Source organism: Salvelinus fontinalis, chromosome 34 (assembly GCF_029448725.1).
Source record: "Salvelinus fontinalis isolate EN_2023a chromosome 34, ASM2944872v1, whole genome shotgun sequence".
NCBI lineage: Eukaryota > Metazoa > Chordata > Actinopteri > Salmoniformes > Salmonidae > Salvelinus > Salvelinus fontinalis.
In genome coordinates this window covers 36,707,191-36,731,230 of record NC_074698.1, presented here as the reverse complement: position 1 = coordinate 36,731,230, position 24,040 = coordinate 36,707,191, and the positions used below count along the sequence as shown (strand labels likewise).

Genomic DNA, 24,040 nt, shown 5'->3' with positions numbered 1-24,040 from the left:
CCAGTCCCCACTTTTGACTGAAAACAGGGGGAGAGATGCCAATTGAAAAGCTCTCTTAAAAACGTAGCTAGCTATCTAGCAATATGACATAAAATGCTGTGTAAAATAGCTAAAAGGCTATAAAGTAATATTAACGGTAAATCTATCAGTCACTAGTGGAAACAGTTACAACTGCAATTAAGTATGTTATCTTTTTAATGTATTTTACCTCAGACGATCTGGTAGTAAGGTTGCTAGCTAGCACTCCTAGCAGCTTAAACTAGCTAGCTGGCTAACATTTATTGCTAGTGAAGTTGCTAGCTAGAATGTTCGCATAAACTAGCGCTAACTGGGCTAGTCATTGTCTAAATGACAGGTATAAATACATTCATAACCATAAAGGGGTAACTAGCCCCCAGGGCCCAGTTACACCCTAGTTACCAACACACTCATTCAACATATTACTACTTTACTCAAAAATGATCTACATTTTTCTCTCTAAACAAGTGGATTATTTTTCTTAAGGCTTTCCTACTTGTATATTTTAAAAACAATTATCGAACTAACTTAATCTAACTTTCCAAATGTCAAAGAATTTGATCAATTTACCACAAAATCGTTTTGTTGAAATACCTCAAAAAGTTGTGATGACCCAGGAATTGTGTTGTTGAGCAAGAGCAGTGGCAGCCAGGGAGGGGGAGGGGGGGCTGGTAGTTACCCCTTAGTACCCTACTGACAGATGGATGTTGAAAGATTGTTGTTGAACCTGATCACGTGTTTTGGGGCAGGAAAGAGCACCTTGAAAACGTTAAATTGCGGACAACATGTGGAAGTGGGCATAACAAAGAAACGGCACCTCCTTATATTACAGGCTCTGGATTACATTTACAGGAGACAAAAAACAGGTAGGGAACTTTTCCGAATGGCGTAAAATAAAATGCACCAATAACAAAATAGTCTATCCTACTGGGAATCCATGTGTATACAGATATACCTGAAGTTAAAATGCTATAAAGTACAGTATCGCAATATTACTCTTTGGTCCTTTAAAAAACGGCTGTATGTAAAACATCGCTATTAGGGCAGTTTTTCATTGCGGTCAATCCATCCGTTCTTTGTTTCCTCCTGAATTTACACGCGTGAATACACACTATAAGTAGTATTTAAAACAAACGACAACAAAGAACATTTGAAACTTATATTGATCTCAGATCGTTTTTCTTGGCCAACTTAACCTCTCCTTTCATGTAAGGAAGTCATGACCATCATGTTTTAGGAAAATATGATACTTTTGTACATGTATTAAATTGAGATTTTGGCCAATTCCAGTCCCGTTGTTTAGGGGGTCCGTGTTCCTACCCAGAATAATGTGTATATAGGACTGAGAAGCTCAGTGCTGGTGACTTTTTAAAAGGACATTCTACTGCAAAATGAATGAAAATAAAATGATGCTGAAACCATCTAAAATATAATTTCCACCTCCAGAAATTAGCCCCAAAACATATTGGGAAAAATTATGTTAAAACAATGTGTACATATTGGACCTATTATCAGATGTGCTATTAGCAATACGCATTATTACCTATAGCCCAACGGATGCAGCATAGTTGCTGTAAAATATGCATATGCTGAAGCGGAGTTTGTCCATCTGCTTTTACCCCATTGGACACAACATCCTGATTGTGGTTATTATTATTAATAATTATTTTATTAATTTTAGATTTTTGGGGGTATATATTAAAAAGTATGTCATTGCCCTTTTAAGATGCATTGTCTCCTTTGAGCTCTTTTGCGTAGTGATGGGCATTGCGAGTCTTTTCTGTGAGCCAGATCATTTGGCTCCATTCAACTAAAAGAGCCGTTAATTTTGCTCCCAAACGGCTCATCATTCAGTAAGTTTTAGAAATTGAAAAACCATTAAAAAAATGTCACTCCAAATGTATAGCCTAAAACGTTACCTACCATTATGTCAGGTCGTGAAATGTGAATTTTTACCTGACCAAATTATTAGATGGCCTGCAACTACAACAACAACAAAAATTGATGGGCAGACCTACAGTAGCTACAGGACAGAATCTTAAACTTAAAGCTACAGTCTTTGATCTGGGAATAATAGCCATTTCAATGATTGAACCATTGATTCTATTCTTAGATAAAATAATGTATAAAATATACACCAAGGTAATTCTCTGTCATGCCTTGGGCGGCCAGGGAAGACCTGTCTGTGACGGACCTGAGGTACATTTTTGCAGATAAAACACTTTGTTCTCTCTGTGCAGAAAACACTGGACAAGCCAGAGGATATTTTAAGGCAGTCTGAAAAACCTCACATTGATTTCCAAACTGTATCAAGGGTTGATAGAGGCTTTTCGCAATGACACAAAACATGTGTCATTGGGAAATGATCTGGCTCACAGACCTTAAGCACAGAAAAAAAGAGCATGGAGCAGATAATTGATATCTGGAGCTCAAAAAGCAGTACTAAAAGTATGCAAATCGGGGAGCCAAATTAACCGCTCTTTCGTTGCGCAACCCCTCCTAACCATGCTTGAAACTCCAGTTGTAACCGAGTTTGTAAAACGATGCCACTCGCGCAATTGAAGGAGTACAGAAATAAAATGTTAGCAATGGTAAACTGGGACGCCACGCTTTTTGAACAAAGGCCAAAACTGTTTTCAAAATAGCTTTCCCAAAACTACTTTCAAAATTGTTTTCCCCCCATTGCATTAATAATTGTTGTGCATTGAGTGCTTGTCAGAATAGTCTACGTGTTTCTCTCCCTATCACTCGCAACTAAAATGCCCCTTGAGAGGAATATTTATATCACATAGAACACACAACAACAAGCCTACTAAGTAAGTAGGCAGGGATGCCACTTTGGTTTTTAGAAGGATCTGGGGGTCCTCCCCCATATTTTGGTGGCGCATCTAAAGCTACTTTCCTGCATTTTTACACCATACAATATGGCGTCTCTATTTAGAACAAAAGTAAACAAAAATGCCCACAGTCATCAAGGTAGGTAAGAGATCATTATTAAATAAGGGATTAATAAGACTGAACTAGATCAAAGGTTATTCAATAATAAATATTGTGTTGCACCTTTAACCAATAGCATAACAAATTAACAACTCTTGAATAAATACAAAGACTTTTGATTGTCTTTATTAAGACATCCTCTATGTCAAATGTCAGCCAGACCATCCAGACAGCCTGAGCTGCCTGCACGCCCGACCCTCACCAGTCTCTCTCCCAACACATTTTCCTTCCCAGTTCCCACCTTAAAATGTTTTATTCCCTAATAAGGTTTGAAATAAATAAATAAACATATACACCTCAAATATATATTAACACACAGAAACAGAAAATCCTCCATATAATTAATCTCATAGGCCTAATAGTACTGTAGAGCTCTTTTTGGTTGCAGACAATATAACTGGGTTGTCCCATCCTGTCCCTAGGGGTCCACCACCCTGCAGCGCCCCAACACACCCCACTCAGCTTTAGGATCTTAGTGAAACATTCAATATTGGTTTTGGGAGTGTGTTAGGCCAGAGTGAGAACCCACAGGACGGCAGACCCTCCAGGGCCAGGACTAAGCAGCCCAGCAGCTAGGGATTGCCTAAATAGGTATCTCCCCTGATGTGGTCATGTTTTCAATACAGACTCCTTTAGTCGTACTGTATTCCATATAAGGCATCCAGACCTTATTTGTATGTGTATTTATTATGGATCCCCATCAGCTGCTGCCAAGGCAGCAGCTACTCTTCCTGGGGTCCAGCCAATTTAAGGCAGTTATACATTTTAAAGACATTGAAATACATTAATAACAGATTTCACAACATATTAAGTGTGGGTGAATCTTGTAATAAATCAAATCTCGTGATATATAACTTGACATTTTGGGAGGATAACCAACCTTCCAATAAATGGCAATGCATTTCTTAGCCGCTATAAATGCTTGGTTACACAATTTCTTCAAAGAAGTCTACAGTGTCAACATTTCCAAGCAAACAAAAACAGGGAGAAGGGAAAATCTGTAGACATACTGAGATAACAAAAAAAACATACTCTTTTGCCAGAATTCAGCCAGCCTTCACAAGACCATAACATATGCAAATATGTCCCCTTTTGTGTTTTACACCTCCAGCAGACGATTTCTGAGTGCATGTAATTCAGTTTCACTGGCATATAGTACGTTCTATGGACGGTTTTATCTGGCTGATCGGATTTTCCTTGGGTTTTTGCCTGCCATATCAGTTCTGTTATACTCACAGACATTATTTTAACAGTTTTAGAAACTTCAAAGTGTTTTCTATCAAATACAACCAATATGTATATCCTAGCTTCTGGGCCTGAGTAACAGGCAGTTTACTTTGGGCACGTCAGACTGTCCGAACTTCCCGAATACTGGCCCCTAGCCCGAAGTGCACTAACTGCACTAATTTATGTCTGAGATTCTATGAAGATGACTTGGCATTCTAACATATCTCTATCCATTCATCATCATTGGCTTCTACCAGATCTTCCTCACATGTTTGTTTTGCATGTTTTGTGTCATTGGGAAAAGCCTCTATCAACCCTTGATACAGTTTGGAAATCAACTTTGGAGGTTTTTTAGACTGCCTTAAAATATCCTCTGGCTTGTCCAGTGTTTTCTGCACAGAGAGAACAAAGTGTTTTATCTGCAAAAATGTACCTCAGGTCCGTCACAGACAGGTCTTCCCTGGCTGCCTAAGGCATGACAAAGAATTACCTTGGTGTACATGTTATACATTATTTTATCTAAGAATAGAATCGATGGTTCAATCATTGAAATGGCTATTATTCCCAGATCAAAGACTGTAGCTTTAAGTTTAAGATTCTGTCCTGTAGCTACTGTAGGTCTGCCCATCAATTCAAGGTGGATCTTTGTATCATTCACTGATATTGTTAATATACTGCAAAATTCACCTGAGCTCCATATACTGGTATTCCCTGGCTGTCTTGTAATCATTGTTCTTCCTCTGTCAACCATGGTTACCTGCAAGGAAACACGTGCCGTCATCATTGCATTGCACAAAAAGGGATTCACAGGCAAGGATATTGCTGACAGTAAGAGTACACCTAAATCAACCATTTATCGGATCATCAAGAACTTCAAGGAGAGCGGTTCAATTGTTGTGAAGAATGCTTCAGGGCGCCCAAGAAAGTCCAGCAAGCACCAGGACCGTCTCCTAAAGTTTATTCAGCTGCGGGATCGGGGCACCACCAGTACAGAGCTTGCTCAGGAATGGCAGCAGGCAGGGGTGAGTGCATCTGCACGCACAGTGAGGCGAAGACTTTTGGAGGATGGCCTGGTGTCAAGAAGGGCAGCAAAGAAGCGACTTCTCTTCAGGAAAAACATCAGGGACAGACTGATTTTCTGTGAAAGGTATTGGACTGCTGAGGACTGGGGTAAAGTCATTTTCTCTGAATCCCCTTTCCGAATGTTTGGGGCATCCAGAAAAAGCTTGTCCGGAGAAGACAAGGTGAGTGCTACCATCAGTCCCGTGTCATGCCAGCAGTAAAGCATCCTGAGACCATTCATGTGTGGGGTTGCTTCTCAGCCAAGGGAGTGGGCTCACTCACAATTTTGTCTAAGAACACATCCATGAATAAAGAATGGTACCAACACATCCTCCGAGAGCAACTTCTCCCAACCATCCAGGAACAGTTTGGTATTGAACAATGCCTTTTCCAGCATGATGGAGCACCTTGCCAAAAGGCAAAAGTGATAACTAAGTGGCTCGGGGAACAAAACATCGATATTTTGGGTCCATGGCCAGGAAACTCCCCAGACCTTAATCCCATTGAGAACTTGTGGTCAATCCTCAAGAAGCGGGTGGACAAACAAAAACCCACAAATTCTGACAAACCAAGCATTGATTATGCAAGAATGGGCTGCCATCAGTCAGGATGTGGTCCAGAAGTTAATTGACAGCATGCCAGGGCGGATTGCAGAGGTCTTGAAAAAGAAGGGTCAACACTGCAAAGACTCTTTGCATCAACTTCATGTCATTGTCAATAAAAGCCTTTGACACTTATGAAATGCTTGTAATTATACTTCAGTATTCCATAGCAACATCTGACAAAAATATCTAAAGACACTGAAGCAGCAAACTTTGTGGAAATTAAAATTTGGGTCATTCTCAAAACTTTTGGCCACGACTGTACACAGGCGTACAGAGGCCCATTATCAGCAACCATCACTCCTGTGTTCTAATGGCACGTTGTGCTAGCTAATCCAAGTTTATAATTTTAAAAGGCTAATTGATCATTAGAAAACCATTTTACAATTATGTTATCACAGCTGAAAACTGTTGTTCTCATTAATTAAAGAAGCAATAAAACTGGCCTTCTTTATATTAGTTGAGTATCTGGAGCATCAGCATTTGTTGGTTTGATTACAGGCTCAAAATGGCCAGAAACAAAGAACTTTCTTCGGAAACACGTCAGAACAGCACTGTGTACTACTCACTTCACAGAACAGCGCAAACTGGCACTAACCAGAATAGAAAGAGGAGTGGGAGGCCCCGGTGCACAACTGAGCAAGAGGACAAGTACATTAGAGTGTCTAGTTTGAGAAACAGATGCCTCACAAGTCCTCAACTGGCAGCTTCATTAAATAGTACCCGCAAAATACCAGTCTCAATGTCAACAGTGAAGAGGCGACTCCGGGATGGTGGCCTTCTAGGCAGAGTTGCAAAGAAAAAGCCATATCTCAGACTGGCCAATAAAAAGAAAAGATTAAGATGGGCAAAATAACAAAAGAAATATGAAAAGATAGATGGTATCATCATAAAACAATATCAATTGATATCATATAAGGGACAAACCTTACTTTAAATTGAGGAGATCTTAGAATTTTTCAGTTAAGTGCCTGCACCTGCTGTCCTTTCAAATTCAAATCCAAATGTTTCAGTTTGGCAGTCAGGGTCCAGCAAGAACCCGAAGGAGGTTCCTTGATGAACCCCACCTCCTATGGGGTTCTTGGAATAACCTTTCTGTGGCCATTTTCATTGCCAAGAACCCTAAGGTTCTACGAAGAACTTTGAAGATCTTAGAATAACCCTTGTTGAACCCCTAATTGTTAGAGGGTAATATTTTTGCTAGGTACAGTTGAAAATACAGTGGCTTGTCTTTAACCATAGTGAAGGCAAATTAAGCCATAGTGTGTCCATTCAGCTTGGAGGATTTTAACATTCAATTTAACCACTTCTCTGCTGTGTGTCAAAAACAGTGCTACCCACAGTGTCCTTTTTAGATCTTAAGACACTTTTTTTCACTGAATTCAGAGCAGATCAGAATCTCACTTTTGATTGGTGGATTATGTATGTCTCCTAACGTTGCTTTATTAAACTTGGAACTGACAGCATTTTAGCAACATTAAATCTTATTAAAATTTGTTCGTATACACCCCCAGGAAGAATATTACACTTTTTTTTTTTTTTTTTTGACAAGCGAGCACGTATGGTCATTTTCACATTTTCATTCATTTTTAGAATGTTTGGGAATTACGTGTAGTATAGCATTTGTGAAAATTATATAGCAGTATAGAGTGGGAAAGCAGATGTGTGTTTAGACAATTAATAGACACTGCAGTAAATAAAACCGAATAAAAACATCTGTCTCGTCCAGGACCAGTCTGCACAGACCGGTGCGCCATAGCCAATCAGAGCTACAGTAGGCCTTTATGCAAACAAATAATTTGCCTCATAGGCCTGCCATCATTCACTTTGAACTGGACTGTGTGTTTACAGGCAGTTGCAACAGCACAACTTTAGATCATTAGAACGCATTCCGCAATAGCCACAAAGTATACCTGAACGGAATTCTGCAAATATGTAAATACCACAGGAGTCCTCTTACATATGGGAACTTTACAGTCCTATTGATCAAACAACCATTAAAAAGGTAGGCTCCCTCTCCCTCAGTTATGCACATCAACAACAACAAGATCAACAACTCATGCTAGCCAGAGTAAGATGAGCTAAAATCTAACGAAGAAACATTAGATAAATCATAATCTTTTTCAGAAAGTTGGCTATCAAAATTGCACTGATTAATGATGGTTAATAGTAAGTAGCCTGCTCGTCCTTCTGCAGCTTGCCTGCCAATGCATGCTTGTCCCAACCAAGCACCCAAGCTAACTGGATAAAGTTGGATAGCTTGCTAGCTAGCTACTTCCAGACACAGATGTTAGAACACCTCACTCTGACCATTTTACTCGCCCTCGCAGGTTAGAGCATTTGTGACTAACTGTTACTTTTTTGGCCTACGTTTTCTGACACCGATCATATTCAGCGGGTGTTGCGCACTCGTAAATTAATTAGTTATTCTGTGCTCTGGCACACAGACGAGAGTGCTCTGAAATCGGAGCAGATGGCCAGAGTGATTTTATGAACGCAAGAGATATGCTAACTGGATAAGTCATTCAAATTCAGCATAGCTAGCTAGCAAAGAACTCTGAGATCTCAATGTTAAAATAGGGACTTTTCGTTTCCATTTCCTGGTTTCAGTTTTGGAGGTTTTTCTTCCGACAGCAAGGATGCAACCTGGGTTGCACTTATGCACTACTAATCATACTTAATTATGCACTTCTGTCTACCAGCAGTGAATTACAGGCATAAAGTAAATAAGGCTACAAAGCACCAAGACGTTATTTTATTTTGCACAACCCCCTATCAGGGTAGATCAGCTTCAACTGTCTAAGAAGTTGTAATTCTGTGCAGTGCCAGTGTTAAAAAAAAAAAAAGTAAAAAAGTAAATATAAATAATATTATTTTTGTGTACAAGGTGTCAAAATGAGTCTCTCTGCGGAGATTGAAAATGGAAGCAGTCCTAGTAACTGTGAAGACACTGAAGAGGAAGCCAGTTCTTCTGGAATGAGTTTATCAGGGAATGAGGAAGCGATGTCCCCTAAAATACGTTTTCCTGTTGAACAGGACACTTGCAGTGAACTTAAAAGGTAAGCTCATCAAATAGGTAAGTGTGAATGGGCTGAGATTTTTTAAAATCTTTAGTACAAACCAGTATTGGTTGCGAAAAATGGGGCTGGGATGTATGGCTACCGTTTTACGGGCTCATGACCAATTCTGCTATTTTGTGTTTTTTGCACTATTCTTAATTTATTTGTACATAATGTTTCCGCCATACTTTCCTATGACCAAAAGAGCTTCTGGACATCAGAACAGCAATCACTAACCTCGATTTGGATGAGGACTACCTCAATGAGTCTTCGGCCCAAGGTATACAAACTGCTCACCCAGGAGCCTAATCCCTGACACTCGGAAGAGAAAAAGACGGCGCTATAGGGGCCGCCGTGCAGGCATCCTTAAGAGACGACATCGGTGAGTGGATAGACCGCCTCGACCCTCCATTCTATTGGCGAATGTGCTATCTCGTTTGAGACTATCCTATCAACGGAACATTAAGAACTGTAATATACTATGCTTCTCGGAATCATGGCTGAACAAGGACATGGATAATATACAGTTTGCTGTGTTTTCTGTGCATCGGCAGGACAAAACAGCAGCTTCCGGTACGTTCAGCTGTATAAGGCCATAAGCAAACAAGAAGATGCTCATCCAAAGGTGGCGCTCCTAGTGGCCAGTGATTTTAATGCAGGAAAACATCAATAAGTTTGACCTATTTTCTACCAGCATGTCACCTGTGCAACTAGAGGGAAAAAAACTTTAGATCACCTTTACTCCACACAGAGATGCATACAAACAGGAAGTACCAGTGATGCGCTCAATATGGAAGCGGTCCGATAAAACGGATGCTAAGCTACAGGACTGTTTCAATTAGCACAGACTGGAATGTGTTCCAGGATTCATCCAATGGCATTGAGTATACCACATCAGTCACCTGCTTCATTAAAAAGTGCATTGACGACGTCATCCCCACAGTGACCATACGTACATATCCCAACTAGAAGCCATGGATTACAGGCAACATCCGCACTGAGCTGAAGTCTAGAGCTGCGGCTTTCAGGTAGTGGGACATTAATCTGGATGCTTATAAGAAATCCCACTTCGCCCTCCGATGAACCATCAAACAGGCAAAGTGTCAATACAGGACTAAGATCGAATCCTACTACACTGGCTCTGACGCTCGTCGGATGTGGCAGGGCTTGCAAGCTATCACGAATTACAAAGGGGAACCCAGCTGCGAGCTGCCCAGTGACGCGAGCCTACCAGACGAGTTAAACGCCTTGTATGCTCGCTTTGAGCCAAGCAACACTGAACCATGCATGAGAGCACCAACTGTTCCGGACGACTATGATCACGCTCTCCGTAGCCGAGGTGAGTAAGACTTTTAAACAGGTTAACATTCACACCAGACGGATTACCAGGACGCGTACTTGGAGCACGCACTGACAAGCTGGAAAGTGTCTTCACTGACATTTTCAACCTCTCCCTGACTCAGTCTGTAATTCCTGCATGTTTCAAGCAGACCACCATAGTCCCTGTGCCAAAGAACGCCAAGATAACCTGTCTAAATGACTACCACCCCGTAGCACTCACATCTGTAGCCATGAAATGCTTTGAAAGGTTTGTCATGGCTCACAACACCATCATCCCAGAATCCTGGACCCACTCAAATTCACATACCGTTCCAACAGATCCACAGATGACGCAATATCTATTGCCCTCCACACTGCCCTTTCCCACCTGGACAAAAGGAACACCTATGTGAGAATGCTGTTCATTGACTACAGCTCAGTGTTCAACACCATAGTCCCCTCCAAGTTCATCACTAAGCTAAGGACCCTGGGACTGAACACCTCCCTCTGCAACTGGATCCTGGACTTCCTAATGAGGCTAGTCAACAACTCATCCGCCACGCTGACACTCAACACAGGGGCCCCTCAGGGGTGCGTGCTTAGTCCCCTCCTGTTCTCCCTGTTCACCCACGACTGTGTGGCCGTGCACAACTCCAACACCATCATCACAGGGCTGTAGTGGAGAGGGTCAGCAGCTTCATGTTCCACATGCCACATCACTAAGGACCTATCATGGTCCAGACACACCGACACAGTTGTAAAAAGGGCACGACAATGCCTCCTCCCCCTCAGGAGGTAGAACATATTTGGTATGGGCCCTCGGTTCCTCAGAGTTCTACAGCTGCACCATTGAGAGCATCTTGACTGGCTGCACCAATGTTTGGTATGGCAACTGGTCGGCATCCAACCTCAAGGTGCTACAGAGGGTAGTGTGTACGGCCCAGTACATCACAGGAGGTGAGCTCCCTGCCATCCTGGACCTCTAACAGGCAGTGTCAGAGGAAGGCCCTAAAACTTGTCGAAGACTCCAGCCACCCAATCATGGACTGTTCTCTCTGCTACCGTACAGGAAGTGGTACCGGAGTGCCAAGTCTGGCCCAAAAGGCTCTTGAACAGCTTCTACAGAGCAGTACGGTTGGTCCTTACATTTACATTTACATTTAAGTCATTTAGCAGACGCTCTTATCCAGAGCGACTTACAAATTGGTGCATTCACCTTATGATATCCAGTGGAACAACCACTTTACAATAGTGCATCTAACTCATTTAAGGGGGAGGGGGGGGGTTAGGAGGATTACTTTATCCTATCCTAGGTATTCCTTAAAGAGGTGGGGTTTCAGGTGTCTCCGGAAGGTGGTGATTGACTCCGCTGACCTGGCGTCGTGAGGGAGTTTGTTCCACCATTGGGGTGCCAGAGCAGCGAACAGTTTTGACTGGGCTGAGCGGGAACTGTACTTCCTCAGAGGTAGGGAGGCGAGCAGGCCAGAGGTGGATGAACGCAGTGCCCTTGTTTGGGTGTAGGGCCTGATCAGAGCCTGAAGGTACGGAGGTGCCGTTCCCCTCACAGCTCCGTAGGCAAGCACCATGGTCTTGTAGCGGATGCGAGCTTCAACTGGAAGCCAGTGGAGAGAGCGGAGGAGCGGGGTGACGTGAGAGAACTTGGGAAGGTTGAACACCAGACGGGCTGCGGCGTTCTGGATGAGTTGTAGGGGTTTAATGGCACAGGCAGGGAGCCCAGCCAACAGCGAGTTGCAGTAATCCAGACGGGAGATGACAAGTGCCTGGATTAGGACCTGCGCCGCTTCCTGTGTGAGGCAGGGTCGTACTCTGCGAATGTTGTAGAGCATGAACCTACAGGAACGGGTCACCGCCTTGATGTGAGTTGAGAACGACAGGGTGTTGTCCAGGATCACGCCAAGGTTCTTAGCGCTCTGGGAGGAGGACACAATGGAGTTGTCAACCGTGATGGCGAGATCATGGAACGGGCAGTCCTTCCCCGGGACGAAGAGCAGCTCCGTCTTGCCGAGGTTCAGCTTGAGGTGGTGATCCGTCATCCACACTGATATGTCTGCCAGACATGCAGAGATGCGATTCGCCACCTGGTTATCAGAGGGGGGAAAGGAGAAGATTAATTGTGTGTCGTCTGCATAGCAATGATAGGAGAGGCCATGTGAGGATATGACAGAGCCAAGTGACTTGGTGTATAGCGAGAATAGGAGAGGGCCTAGAACAGAGCCCTGGGGGACACCAGTGGTGAGAGCACGTGGTGCGGAGACAGATTCTCGCCACGCCACCTGGTAGGAGCGACCTGTCAGGTAGGACGCAATCCAAGCGTGGGCCGCGCCGGAGATGCCCAACTCGGAGAGGGTGGAGAGGAGGATCTGATGGTTCACAGTATCAAAGGCAGCCGATAGGTCTAGAAGGATGAGAGCAGAGGAGAGAGAGATAGCTTTAGCAGTGCGGAGCGCCTCCGTGACACAGAGAAGAGCAGTCTCAGTTGAATGACTAGTCTTGAAACCTGACTGATTTGGATCAAGAAGGTCATTCTGAGAGAGATAGCAGGAGAGCTGGCCAAGGACGGCACGTTCAAGAGTTTTGGAGAGAAAAGAAAGAAGGGATACTGGTCTGTAGTTGTTGACATCGGAGGGATCGAGTGTAGGTTTTTTCAGAAGGGGTGCAACTCTCGCTCTCTTGAAGACGGAAGGGACGTAGCCAGCGGTCAAGGATGAGTTGATGAGCGAGGTGAGGTAAGGGAGAAGGTCTCCGGAAATGGTCTGGAGAAGAGAGGAGGGGATAGGGTCAAGCGGGCAGGTTGTTGGGCGGCCGGCCGTCACAAGACGCGAGATTTCATCTGGAGAGAGAGGGGAGAAAGAGGTCAAAGCACAGGGTAGGGCAGTGTGAGCAGAACCAGCGGTGTCGTTTGACTTAGCAAACGAGGATCGGATGTCGTCGACCTTCTTTTCAAAATGGTTGACGAAGTCATCCGCAGAGAGGGAGGAGGGGGGAGGAGGGGGAGGAGGATTCAGGAGGGAGGAGAAGGTGGCAAAGAGCTTCCTAGGGTTAGAGGCAGATGCTTGGAATTTAGAGTGGTAGAAAGTGGCTTTAGCAGCAGAGACAGAAGAGGAGAATGTAGAGAGGAGGGAGTGAAAGGATGCCAGGTCCGCAGGGAGGCGAGTTTTCCTCCATTTCCGCTCGGCTGCCCGGAGCCCTGTTCTGTGAGCTCGCAATGAGTCGTCGAGCCACGGAGCAGGAGGGGAGGACCGAGCCGGCCTGGAGGATAGGGGACATAGAGAGTCAAAGGATGCAGAAAGGGAGGAGAGGAGGGTTGAGGAGGCAGAATCAGGAGATAGGTAGTGGTCGGAGACTTGGAGGGGAGTTGCAATGAGATTAGTGGAAGAACAGCATCTGGTAAAGATGATGTCAAGCGTATTGCCTGCCTTGTGAGTAGGGGGGGAAGGTGAGAGGGTGAGGTCAAAAGAGGAGAGGAGTGGAAAGAAGGAGGGAGAGAGGAATGAGTCAAAGGTAGACGTGGGGAGGTTAAAGTCACCCAGAACTGTGAGAGGTGAGCCATCCTCAGGAAAGGAACTTATCATGGCGTCAAGCTCATTGATGAACTCTCCAAGGGAACCTGGAGGGCGATAAATGATAAGGATGTTAAGCTTGAAAGGGCTGGTAACTGTGACAGCATGGAATTCAAAGGAGGCGATAGACAGATGGGTCAGGGGAGAAAGAGAGAATGTCCACTTGGGAGAGATGAGGATCCCAGTGCCACCACCCCGCTGACCAGAAGCTCTCGGGGTGTGCGAGAACACGTGGGCAGACGAGGAGAGAGCAGTAGGAGTAGCAGTGTTATCAGTGGTAATCCATGTTTCCGTCAGTGCCAAGAAGTCGAGGGACTGGAGGGAAGCATAGGCTGAGATGAACTCTGCCTTGTTGGCCGCAGATCGGCAGTTCCAGAGGCTGCCGGAGACCTGGAAGTCCACATGGGTCGTGCGCGCTGGGACCACCAGGTTAGAGTGGCAGCGGCCACGCGGTGTGAAGCGTTTGTATGGTCTGTGCAGAGAGGAGAGAAGAGGGATAGACAGACACATAGTTGACAGGCTACATAAGAGGCTACGCTAATGCAAAGGAGATTGGAATGACAAGTGGACTACACGTCTCGAATGTTCAGAAAGTTAAGCTTACGTTGCAAAAAATCTTATTGACTAAAATGATACAGTGCTGCTGGCTGGCTGGTGAAGTAGGCTAGCTAGCAGTGGCTGCGTTGTTGACTTTGTTTGAAAGTGTAGCTGGCTAGGTAACCTCTAACTAGCTAGGTAACCTCGATAATTACTCTAAACTACACAATTATCTTGGATACAAAGACAGCAAAGACAACTATGTAGCTAGCTAACACTACACTAATCAAGTCGTTCCGTTGTTCCGTTGTAATGTAATAGTTTCTACAGTGCTGCTATTCGGTGGCTAGCTGGCTAGCTAGCAGTGTTGACTAGGTAGGAGAACGGCAGCGCGGCGGACGAAAATAGCTGGCTAGCTAACCTCGATAATTACTCTAAACTACACAATTATCTTAGATACAAAGACAGCAAAGACAACTATGTAGCTAGCTAACACTACACTAATCAAGTCGTTCCGTTGTTCCGTTGTAATGTAATAGTTTCTACAGTGCTGCTATTCGGTGGCTAGCTGGCTAGCTGGCTAGCTAGCAGTGTTGACTACGTTAGAAGGACGAAAATAGCTGGCTAGCTAACCTCGATAATTACTCTAAACTACACAATTATCTTTGATACAAAGACGGCTATGTAGCTAGCTAAGATCAAACAAATCAAACCGTTGTACTGTAATGAAATTAAATGAAATGTAATACTACCTGTGGAGCGAAGCGGAATGCGACTACTCGCTCCAACCCGGAAGTGAGTAACCAACCATAAAAAGCACAGTTACACAAATCAGAAATGTGTGTAAACTCGACTATGTTGGAAATTCTAATCCTGCCTTAAACAGGTTCAAGACAGACAGACCAGTCTCACCTGTACCTAGTGGTATCCCCATGAAGAGTGACCAGTCTATGGAACATCCTGTTTTCTTCAGGGAGGGAGAACTTTCCAATGAACAAAGTTGAGACCTTCAAATGAATGCTTTTTCTTTAAAGCTACAGTCTAGGATTGATAAATCATTTTACTTAATTTAATCATATCTAGCCATTGTTTCAATTTTTTTTTACCCCTTTTCTCCCCAATTTCATCATATCCAATTGGTAGTTAGTCTTGTTCCATTGCTGCAACTCCCGTATGGACTCGGGAGAGGCGAAGGTTGAGAGCTTTGCATAAGTATTCACACCCCTGAGTTAATACATGGTCTAATCACCTTTGACAGCGATTGCATCTGTGAGTTTTTCTGGATAAATCTCTTAAGACCTTTGCACACGTGGATTGTACACTATTTGCCTATTTTTATTATTTTCAAAATTATTCAAGCTCTGTCAAATTGGTTGTTGATTATTGCTAGACAACCATTTTCAAGTCATGCCATAGATTTTCACGCAGATTTAAGTCAAAACTCTAACTCGGCAACTCCAGTGTCGATTTGGCCTTTTCTTTTAGGTTATTGTTCTGCTAAAGGGGGAATTAACCTCCCAGTGTCTTGTGGAGAGCAGACTGAACCAGGTTTTCTTCTAGGATTTGGCCTGTGCTTAGCTCCATTCTGTTTATTTTTGAAAAACTCCTTAGTCCTTAACCATTACAAGCATACCCATAACATGATGCAGCCTTCAATATGCTTGAAATTATGGAGAGTGGTACTCAGTAATGTGATGTACTGGATTTGCTACAAACATAACACTTTGTATTCAGGACAAAAAGTTATTTGCCTTGCCACATTTTTGCCTTGCCATATTCTGTACAGGCTTCCTTCTTTTCACTCTTTCAATTAGGTTAGTAGGGTGGAGTAACTACAATGTTGTTGATCGATCCTCAGTGTTCTCTTATAACAGCCATTAAACTCTGTAACTGTTTTAAAGTCATCATTGGCCTCATGGTGAAATCCCTAAGTGGTTTTCCTCCTCCCCGGCAACTGAGTTACGAAAGACTCCTGTATCTTTGTAGTGACTGGGTGTATTGATACACCATCCTAAGTGTAATTAATAACTTCACCATGCTCAAAGAGACATTCAATTTCATATATTTTTTTATACCCATCTACCAAAAGGAAAACCTCCATGGTCTTTGTGGTTGAATCTGTGTTTGAAATTCACTTCTCGACTGAGGGACCTTACAGATAATTGTATGTGTGGGGTACAGAGTTGAGGTAGTCATTCAAACATCATGTTAAACACTTATTGGACACAGAGTGAGTCCATGCAACATATGCGACTTTTTAAGGAAATGTTTTACTCCTGAATTAAGACATTTTAGCTTTTAATTTTTTATTAATTTGTAAAAAAAATTGAAAAGCGTGTAGACCAATGACCAAAAAATCTCAAATTAACCAATTGTAAATTCAAGCTGTAACACAACAAAATGTGAAAAATTTAAAAGGGTGTGAGTACTTTCCGAAGCTTCAATGTTTTTTATGAGTGAAAGTTGATTATTCTCTTTTGACAGGTTCAAGACAGACCGACCAGTCTCACCTGCACCTAGTGGTATCTCCATGAAGAGTGACCAGTCGATGGAACTTCCTATTTTATTCAGGGAGGGAGAACTTTCCACTGAACAAAGGTGACCTGAGAAATAACCTGGTTATGGCTTTTCCTTTTATTCATCATCATGTATAGATAAAGACTGAGGGTCATTTTACACTCATACCACTCGTACCTCTGGTTGACAAACCTCATCAAAGGAAATCTGTTTCCCTCTGCTAACATCTGTGTAATAATGTGATAATGGATAACCACTTGACCTGCAGCAGCCAATCATATTCCATCTGAGTTTGTTGATCAGGTGACAGAGGTACGAGTGTAAAATGACCCTCAGAAGGAGGAGTACTTCAGGAAAAGACTCAGTGATGAATATTTTATTTATTATTAATTCTTTACTTTTATTTACCATCTTCTGTATAGATAAAGACTGATGTCATTGCTCTCTGTGCTCATTTTTACCCAGCAGTACCTCTGAGCAGAATGACACGTCAATGGATAACCAACCCAGAGGTCCTACTGATGACAAAGTGTGAGTGATCGCAGTTTATACTACATCCTACCTGTTTTCTATTAATTATATTCACCAGCCATGTGTCTGACATCTGGTACCTTTACTCTGTGCATTTCCAGATAATAGCATCCAGTTCATCATTCAAGATGCCTAATTTAGCTTGTTATTAGATACCTTGTCTACAGGACATCATTCAGTCTGACTATACTAGAAATGTAGATAAAATAATAATATGATGACTATAATAGTGAGACTGGACCCAAGGTTTAGTGGAACTATCAGGAGATGCAGAGTGCATTGTCTCCCAGTAAATGCACCACATTTTGTGCTTTAATCTTCACTTAGTCTAGAAAACTCTAGGATGTCAAACTCTGTGCTGTTTCATCATTGATCACATCCAGGTCAGGGTTTATATTAGATTTTTTTTAACCCAAATTTAATTAAATTCCCAAGGAACATGTATCTTTCTTTTCCACCTATAGATACCCAACAGAAGTTCAGGAGAAAATGAAATCCTACTTGAAGAATAGGACATATTCTTTATTTGAGGGCATTGAAGATGCAGGAAAAACGACACCTCTTAACAACATCTACACAGAGCTCTACATCACACAAGGTGGAAGTGGAGAGGTCAATTCTGAACATGAGGTGAGACAGATTGAGACAGCATGCAGGTTTCCAGTAGAACAAGAGACATCAATCCAACTCAATGACATCTTCAAACCCTTACCTGGACAAGACAAGCCTATCAGAACAGTGCTGACAAGGGCAGTTGCTGGTATTGGAAAAACAGTGTCTGTGCTGAAGTTCATGTTGGACTGGGCTGAAGGAAAAGCAAACCAAGACATCCAGATCATCTTCCCACTTCCTTTTCGGGATCTGAACTTGATGAGAGATACAAATCAAAGTCTGATAAAACTACTTCATCACTCCTTTATGGAAACAAAAGAATCAGAAATCTCAGAAAACGAAAATATTGTGTTTGTTTTTGATGGTCTGGATGAATGTCGCCTTCCTCTGGACTTCCAGAATAATAAGATCTGCTGTGATATCACAGAGTCAACTTCAGTGGATGTGTTGCTGACAAACCTCATCAAAGGGAATCTGCTTCCCTGTGCTCACATTTGGATAACCACCCGACCTGCAGCAGCCAATCAGATCCCTCCTGATTGTGTTGACCAGGTGACAGAGGTACGAGGGTTCAATGACCTACAGAAGGAGGAATACTTCAGGAAGAGAATCGCTGAGGAGGACCTGGCCAGCAGAATCATCTCACACATAAAGACATCAAGGAGCCTCCACATCATGTGCCACATTCCAGTGTTCTGTTGGATTTCAGCCACTGTCCTAGAGAGACTATTGGTTGAAGCAGAGAGTCGAGAGATCCCCAAGAATCTAACTCAAATGTACGCTCACCTCATGATCTTCCAGTCAAAACTGAGGAGTCAGAAGTATCCTGTAGAGCCTTCCAACGATTTTTACTGGGATAAAGAGATGATTCTGGCACTGGGAAAACTGGCTTTTCAACAGCTAGAAAAAGGCCATCTGATATTCTATGAGGAAGACCTGAGAGAGTGTGGCATTGACATCAAGGACGCGTCTGTGTACTCTGGAGTGTGCACTCAGATCTTCAGAGAAGAGTCTGGGCTTAACCAGATGAAGGTGTACTGCTTTGTACATCTGAGTATCCAGGAGTTTCTGGCTGCACTATATGTGTTCCTCATGTTCACTAACGACAACAACAATCTGATGGCTAAAGAGAGATCCCTCCGCAACAAAAACAGTCTATATGAAGATGCAGTGGACAAGGCCTTGCAGTTTGAAAATGGCCATCTGGACCTTTTCCTCCGCTTCCTTCTAGGCCTTTCACATGAGTCCAATCAGCATCTCCTACAAGGCCTACTGACACCAACAGGAAGCAGATCACAAAGCAACAAGGAAACAGTCAAGTACATCAAGGAGAAGATCATAAAGAAACTCCCTCTGGAGAGATGCATCAATCTGTTCCATTGTCTGAATGAACTGAATGATCATTCTCTAGTGGAGGAGATCCAAAGCTACCTGAGCTCAGGAAGTCTCTCAAAATCTAAACTCTCATCTCAACAATGGTCAGCTCTGGTCTTCATGTTGCTGACCTCAGAGAAGCTGGATGTGTTTGACCTGAAGAAATACATCAGATCAGATGCATCTCTTCTCAAACTTCTCCCAGTTGTCAGACCCTCTAGAACGGCCCTGTAAGTGATTAGTCAAATTATATTCCAGACAGCATGCTAATGTAACATAATAATGAACATCAGCTTGCATTACCATTTAGGCTGACAACTCAGTCCTTAAGGGGAAATGTTTTGTTGGCACCTGGGTATCTTGAGATGCACCTTTTTTTCCACAGGCTGAACGAATGTAAACTCACCAAGAAAAGCTGTGAGGCATTAGCTTCTGTTCTCAAATCAAACTCTTGCTGTCTGAGACTGCTGGACATGAGTGGTAATAAACTTCAGGATTCAGGAGTGAAGCTGCTCTCTGCTGGACTGGGGGATCCACACTGTAAACTGGAGACATTGAAGTGAGTGACTTAAAAAATACATAAACAATTATTTAACTAGGCAAGTCAGTTAAGAACAATTTCTTATTTACAATGACGGCCTACCCCGGCCAAACCTGGACGACGCTGGGCCGATTGTGCACCACCCTATGGGACTCCCAATCCTGGGAGCCTGACTGACTTTGACTTTCTCCACTGCAGAGGAAAGTGGATGTTGTAAATATAAAGATGTACATTCTTCATGTTGTAAAGGTAGTTATAGGTTTGTGTGGGTTACTTAGCTGGATCATCTCTTCCTAGGTTGAATGATTGCAACCTCACTGAGAAATGATTTGAGGTGCTGGCTTCAACTCTCAGAGTTCAACTCTCTGGGTTCACCACCTCAAGTTTGAGAGAGCTTGACCTGGGAGGAAATGACCTTCATGAGTGGAGGTGTTCTCTGCTGGACTGGGAAATCCACACTGTAAACTAGGGAAACTGAGATGTATGACTGTTGGATGTTGTTATTATGAAGGTTGAAATGACTACTTCATATTGTCTATAGCACCATTAGCTATGTGTCCATCCAATTGGTGACAAATATTCTAAAATCAGCATAAATAAAATATGCGCATTTTTCCATCTTAGATATTTCCACCAAATTCACTTGTTTAGATAAAATGCTGTGCGTGATGGTTTCCATCGCATTTTTAACACTACTGATGGTTTTGTAACTAAAAATGTTGCTTTATATAGCGAATGTAGCCACTCTGGTATTGGCACTTGCCCTCTAGCCAACAGCTGGCAGATACAGTGAGGGTATATAGACTACATGATGAGATTATTATGGACAAAAGAGAGACGGCAGCTAAGCATCGGTCATCATGTCACCAGAATAAGACCCTCAATATTTATTGGAAAGGAGCATCAAGCTCATCACCTTGTGAAGTTCATCATAACTTATTTCATCTGTAGACTAATAAACTGTGCTTTCCAGAGTTGTAGTGGGAGGAACAACACAACATGTGACTCCAAATGTACTTCCATATGATGGTTATTATACCAATATTTGCTGATAAACTCGTTTCCACTGCCATTTCTTGCATAACACATTTTACCGACACTAAAAGATCCCACCGTATTTTGTTTAGTCGATATTTGGAAAGGTAACCAACAAAGTTGCTGTTTCCATCCGGCCTTTTCCATCCACATGTACTTTCCGCACATATAAAGGTTGGATGGAAACCTGGTTAATGTAGTTATAGATTTGTGTGCATTACTTAGCAGCATTCTCTCTCTCCAGGTTGAATGATTACAACTTAACAGGAATCCTGTGAGGTGGTGTCTTCAACTCTCAGCTTAAATACCTCAAGTTTGAGAAAGCTAGACTTAAAGGAAATGAACTCCAGGATTCAGGAGTGAGATTCGTCTGTGCTGGACTTGAGAATCCACAATGTAAATTGGAGACACTGAGGTAAAACTATCCCTCATCAAATCAAATTGTATTGGTCGCATTCACATATTTATCAGATGTTTTTGTAGCGAAATTATTGTGTTCCTAGCTCCAACTTAGTTTAGTTTATTAATTTCACCATTTAAAAAAAACAAACACACATAACACTTGAAAAAGCCATACATGCACATAATTAAAGTCATGGAGGATAACACACAATAAAGTCTGAGACTTATTTCCATTGTTAAATCATGGAGGATAACACAATAAAGTCTGAGACTTATTTCCATTGTTAAATCATGGAGGATAACACAATAAAGTCTGAGACTTATTTCCATTTTGGTCCTCTTACAGTGCAGTAATATCTAACAATTCACAACAATACACACCAATCCAAAAGTAAAAGTATGGAATTAAGAAATATATACATATTAGAAGGAGTAATGTTGAAGTCCGGAGTATAAATAATATATATGTGTATATGTCACAGGAGGTTGGTGGCGCCTTAATTGGGGAGGACGGGCTCATGGTATTGGCTGGGGCGCAATTAGTGTAATGGTATCAAACACATGGTTTCCATGGTTTCCATATGTTTGATGCCATTCTATTTGCTCCGTTTCAGCCGTTAGTATGAACCGTCCTTCCCTCAGCAGCCTCCACTAGTATATGTGATGGGATGTATAGACATTATGGACAGTATGTGGATAGAATATGTACTATATCTGAATAATATGTACAGTAGGGTAGAATAGTATATATACAGCAATAGTTGAATAGGATGGACTTGACTAGAATTTAGTATTTACATATGAAGTGGGTAAAACAGTATGTAACATTTAAGTGACCAGTGTTCCATTATTAAAGTGACCAGTGATTCCATGTCTGTGTACATAGGGCAGCAGCCTCTAAGGTGCAGGGTTGAGTAACCGGGCTAGTAAGCCGGCTAGTGACAGTGTAAGTTCAGAGCAGGGTACTGGGTGGAGTCCGGCTAGTGAAATTATGAATCTGGGCACCAGTCCATTATTTGACAAAATTGATCAGTTTAAATGTGTTCATTTCAATTCAATAAAAGGTTCAACATTGTTCAACATATGACATTAAAATGACACATCGCTACAGATGCAAAATGTACATTTTCTGAAATATGTTATATTGTGTGAATTTTCCTCACTTTCCACAGGCTGGCAGGTTGCAGCATCACAGAGGAAGGCTGTGCTTCTCTTGTTTCAGCTCTGAGGTCAAACCCCTCCCACCTGAAGGAGCTGGACCTGAGTGGAAATACTCCAGGAGACTCTGGAGTAAAGCTGCTCTCTTCTCTACAAGAGGATCCCCTCTATAAACTGGAGACACTGAGGTGAGTTTTACTGATCAGTTTCATGAGCACACTGATGTAGTGATCAGTAAGCCATTGTAGACATCCAGACACTGAGTCATATTCAACATATGCCAGGTTCTTATTGGATAAGTTCAGGTAGTCCCTGCCCGTTTTGTTCCGTGTTCTTCTCTTTGATGTCTAGTGAATACGACCCCTATATGTCTATGCTGCAGTGTGTGGACTTAGATCCACTTCCCTTCTTTCCTTCCCAGGTTAAATGATTGACAGCTCACAGAGTCAGTGAAGGAATGGCCTCAGCTCCAAGTCCTTGGTTGTGGGAGTGCGCTGCAGTTAAATGCTTCTGGGACAGTTACAAAATACATTTCAAAGTGCATGAATGTAAATATTCAATGCTTCGAATCAACGATGATAGCTCCTTGAATCTCTCAATCAATCAGCTCTGGCAAAGTGGTGCCAGGAAAAGAACCTCAACAAACACATCACCGGCGGCACACTGCCTGCCCTCCAGGACATCTACAGCACCCGGTGTCACAGGAAGGCCAAGAAGATCATCAAGGATCTCAGCCACCCGAGCCACGACCCGTTCACCTCGCTACCATGTAGAAGGCGGAGACAGTACAGGTGCATCAATGCCGGGACAGAGAGACTGAAAAAGAGCTTTTATCTCCAGGCCATCAGACTGTTAATTAGGGGGAAGGGGTGGTTGGATGGATGGGTGTGGCTAAAGAAACGGGATGAGAGGTTGAGACCCACTTTTTGTTTTCTTGTTTGAATATTGTACCAGTGTTCTGTTGCTTGTTAGTGTAGTGTGTGTTCTGTTAGCTTAGTAAAAAGCTCTCCTTTTATGATGACATCATGTCTATACATATTGACTGTAGTTCAGTGTGTTCTGTTAGCTCAGTATAAAGCCTCCTTTTATGATGACATCATGTCTATACATATTGACTGTAGTTCAGTGTCACTATAGTCAGCTTCTTAATCTCAACCTGATAGTCTTCCTAGTGACTCTACATTTTACCAGACTTTATTTCAGTGTATTATACGTCTCAGGATTGTCTTGTGTGTTGTACACTGCTTTGATTTTATTGTAGCACCGTGGCTTTTTGAAAATGTACCATTTCTTACATTCTATGTAACCCTGTGTGTTCATCTATGGTTAACTGTATTTCATACTATGTAACCATGTGTGTTAATCTATGGTAAACTGTATTTCATATTCTTTATACGAAGTAAAGCTGTTATTCATATTGACATTGTGTCCATCTGTTAATAATTGAATTACAGCTATGAATGTTCA

General features: G+C 42.5%; 1 pseudogene; it reads left to right on the top strand.

Moving 5' to 3' along the window:
• Positions 1–805: 805 nt before the first annotated feature.
• Positions 806–22,760, top strand: LOC129834026 (NLR family CARD domain-containing protein 3-like; annotated as a pseudogene).
• The last annotated feature ends 1,280 nt before the right edge of the window (positions 22,761–24,040 follow it).